General features: G+C 41.9%; 1 long non-coding RNA gene across 1 annotated transcript; it reads right to left on the reverse strand.

The window, feature by feature from the left end:
- Positions 1-898: 898 nt before the first annotated feature.
- Positions 899-3,935, reverse strand: LOC133278373 (uncharacterized). Its single transcript, XR_009746540.1, has 2 exons — positions 3,678-3,935; positions 899-2,284 (listed from the first exon to the last, which is right to left on the reverse strand). It is a non-coding gene; the product is annotated as an uncharacterized LOC133278373 (long non-coding RNA).
- Positions 3,936-4,349: the final 414 nt, after the last annotated feature.

Genomic DNA, 4,349 nt, shown 5'->3' on the forward strand with positions numbered 1-4,349 from the left:
AAGCTGAGACATCAGGAAGCAGTGTAAGTCTCAAATACTTTGTGTCATTGAACCTCCAGCACTTCCAAGACAGAGGTCTCTCTACGTTCTAAACAACGTTATTTTTGCCTGGTTACTATAAACCAATAAACAGGAAATGTGTTATACTAATAAACAAAGGACAGGAAAAAGGAAACACCACTGATCAAACAGGAACACAGCCTGGGAACACAAAAAGGAACAAACAAGAGTTACGTTTTGCTCCATTCTTGCTCAGGACTGCGAACGATAATGAGTATGACCAAGCACAGGACAAAAAAAAAGAGACAGTTGTGGTAGGACAGAAACGAAGACCAACATTATCAGGGACAGTCTAGTTGATTGCTAGGAGGGAGGATGGGAGCTCCTGACCTTGTGCAAATTCTAGCTGCTGTTCTACCTCTCACACAGGGGAGTTTTACAAGTTTGTCTGTATATGAAACGCTAACTACCCAACCTTAGATCAGCCTCTTGTCTTCTGCATGCATATTTGCATCAATAAAATGAAGCTGTACTAGAATGAAAACATGTACAATACTCAGCAGTTGCCAAAGTTAGACTATGCTTGTGTTGGATGGAAAGCAAAAATATCACTTCTTTCATTTATATGTACATACATTATATATATATGTATGTATGTATTTCTTTGTGCAGGAACATCCTATTTGCAGCATTTCTAGGATTCACTTCAAGGCTAGGGAGTACCCTTTAATGCATCCTTTGTTCCTTTTTAGTATGTTTGTTCTGTGTTTTAGCCACAAAACCCTCTTTAGAAAACAGAATGTTTCTGTAGAGAAACTTTAGTCAAAAATAAGTCATAGTGTTCTTCTAAATATTGTTCCATGTGGTTCATCCTGAAAACAAATCTACTTTCTTGGAAATAGTCCGCTACAAGTTTTATTGCATTATGATTCACTTAAAAATCCCATGGCTTTATGCTACACCTAAAATATAAAGGTGAATAATGGAGAATCATTTGGATTTACATTATACAAACAGGGTATTCATAAACAAAATGGTTAAATGAGAAAATGAGCTTCCAATAGATTAAAAACGCTCAGCATCTGAAACACCTGATTGCTCTTCATTAATGGTCTAGGTAATGAGGCAGACCGTACCATCAGCAAGTTTGCAGATGGTACAATACCAGGAGGAGTGGCTGGTATACCAAATGGTTTTGGTGCCGCTCTGGGGGACCTGGACAGGATGGAGAAATGAGCCAGCAGGAAACAATACAAAGTTCAAAAAAAGGAAATGCAAGGTCCTGTCTGTGGGAACAAATAACCCCATGTACCAGTACATTTGGACACTGACAAACTGGAAAGCAGGCCCTAGGGATCATGGTGGACTTAAGCCAGGAATGTGGTGGTACCCACTGAAAGGACAATGGGTACACACTGAAATGCAAGAAATTCCATCTAAATATAAGAAAAAAAATTACTATAAGGGTGATCAAACACTGGCACAGGTTTCCCAGAGAGTTGTGGAGTCTCCGCACTTGGTGATATCCAAAAGCTGGTACTGAGCAATGTCCTGATCCACCTACTTTAACTGACCCTTCTTTGAGCAAGGGAGGGTTGGACTTGATGATTATAAGAGGCCCCTTCAAAAGTCAGCTATTTTGTGATTGTGTAAAATTCACAGTGAAGGAGAAGGGGAATATGCTGCAGCACACCTCTGACTATCTCATTTCTGAAGGTACCCAAAAAGCCAGGAGGTGATGCTGAGCAGTGCTCTGGGGGTGACTGGAGAGCTGACATTAACAGGGTCCAAGCAGTTGAAGAGGTTTCCTTCACCAGACATCCCAGATGGCTGAACCAGGAGGAAGCTGGTGAGGAAAATTATGGGTTCTCGAATCAGAGCAAAGAAGTGCAGGTGGAGTCTCAGCAGGCTGTTTGGAGGGGTTACATGCTGGCATAGTAGCTGGTAGGGATGTGGCTGGCTCCCACTGTGTGCCTGAGTCCTCTCAGGGCTCCTGAATGAGTACACAGTTGTGTCTAGTCCAGATGGGTGCTCAGCTTCATGTTGAAAACAGTCGTGGGTCTGGCAGGACTGCTTTCTCATTCAGCTCCGGCTAAATTGGCTTTAGTTGATCACCCAATTCCTACCAACCATGACAAAATGATTTAGATACTTCTCAAGCAGTACAGCAAGGATAGCTTTGGACAGTACTACTCAGCATAAGGATGGCAGAAGGATGGGCTGAAGCAAACCCACCCCCCTTGTCTGTTTGGGTCCTTGTGCCAGAAAATAGTGCCACAGAGGTCTAGAGGAAAGAGACAGGGTTAATACTCACCACCTGCATGACCTTCCTACATGGTAGCATAAAGAAAGGAGCGAGACACTGCTCCACCAGAGACCAGGGTATCTATGGTTTCCGGCCTAATTAGCAGTGGACCGTCTGTAGCTAAGACCTATATTCCTCCATCAGAGAGGCACATGTGTGCTCACTTTATCATGCTCAGGATAGAGGAATTGCTTTGCTTCTCTGCCAGGAGCCTAACTCTGAAGGGCTGTGAGCACACTTATCTAGATCTGCATCTTCCCTGCAAATGCCCCAGCTTCAGTCAACAGACATGCCTGTGACTGGCGTTAGAAGTTGACTTCAGGTGTTGACCAGCTTCAGCACAATTAAGTTTTTTCCCTCACCACAGAGTGTTCTGTTTTCTATACTGGTTTGTGTTTGCAATACAAATAAAAGCTATTGGAAAAGCGGCAGGTGTGGAGAAATGAGAGGTGCAGAGCAGACAGCCCTTCCTACATGACAGATCATTCCCTCAGACAAAGGGCCCAGTCAGACTGAGCAAATACAGTGTAATTAAGCTGATTTAGCTTAATTTGTGTTTTAAAGAAAAGAACCTATCATTGTATAATGGCCCATCCTTGCTAAGATGGCAGCAACAGGCCAAATCTCAAGTTTTGCCTGTATGAAACCATGCTGAGGTCATGAGCAGAAACGCAAAGTGTGGTGGGCAGGACAGATCTCTCATGCCAGTCACACAAAATACCACACACGGTCCATCATAAGGGTATCAGCACATATTGCCAAATCTGGCTGTGGTTTAAAATGCTGGTAATTACGATTCTAAGACATACGAGCCAGTTCTACAGTTTTAATAAAGGGGCACATTTTCCTTCAGGCCATAGTTTCAATCCCTGCCTTACCTGCTAAAACCTCTGATACTTTAGGTTTTTTGCACACACAAAGTGCTGAACGCAAGTATGAAGAATTTCGGTAATAATTGTAGAGCATTCACACTGGCCAAGTGCACAGCAAGCAAATCCTTTATGCAGCCCATTTTCCCTCGGTGTCATTAGTAAAACTATTTAAAGTTTAATCAGTCTTTTCAGCTCTTGGCTAGGCTCTCATTCTGATGTCTCTAATGAAAAATTCCCCAAAGAAGTTTTGTGCCACTAAGCTGATACAGGTGCAATACACCGGCTTGCTAAAGCAAATTATTCTGACTTTGAAAACCTGAGATATTTATTCTTAAATCCAAATTCTAAAACCTTTAAAAAACAAACGTTAGAAGTAGAAACCTGGGAGTAAAGCAAACCAAAGCCTGCATAAGTTAGTCTTGGCAAAATTAGTAAAGAAAACAGAACAAAACAAAATACTACCAAGAAAAGGGGAAACCCATGAGCATAAAGGCACTCACAGTGTAATTTTTTCAAAGTGGATTTTCACCAAAAGCTCTACATAAACTGAAAACTTCATTAAAACAGAAAGCTTGAAAGGCTTTAGTGGACGCAGCTCTTGTTTATTATGTGAGACTGTGATGTCAGTCCAGGTGGACGCTGTAATGGAAACACATTATTTCAGTCCAGTTTCTTTGAAGATTAACCCAACGTCACAAACTAATCATGTTATATAAAACCCGCCGGCAACGCCAGGGTTGCTTCCATCTAGAAAGCCCTAAGACTGTATGGACAGTACATAAACTGGCCTACAAACCATTTGTGGGATAGTGTCTCAGTAAATGTAGGTTAAAACCTTTTGATGCTTATTATCAACAGTTTGGAAAAGAGAAAAGGCCAAGTTTTCCAGAAACATGAATATGGCTGTCTTGAGCATGAAAAATAGTCTCCAAGTGTGAACGGGATCAGTATTTGCACAAAAAAATACCTGAGGGCATGGGACCTGCATGTTAGTCCTGAGCTTGGTGCACACGTCATAGATGATGCAGACCATTTAAAAAGCAAAGCAAACAGCATCTTTTGAGGAAATATACCATAACCCCAAAGTGCAGAAAAGGAGAGAGGGGAATTCACCTGAGACCGGAAACTCTCCCACATACCTCTCAGCTTGACAAGATTTTTATGAGAAGCTA

Source organism: Pezoporus flaviventris, unplaced genomic scaffold (assembly GCF_033815535.1).
Source record: "Pezoporus flaviventris isolate CSIRO_AGI_PZ_B2104156 unplaced genomic scaffold, CSIRO_AGI_Pfla_v1 ptg000066l, whole genome shotgun sequence".
Taxonomy (NCBI): domain Eukaryota; kingdom Metazoa; phylum Chordata; class Aves; order Psittaciformes; family Psittacidae; genus Pezoporus; species Pezoporus flaviventris.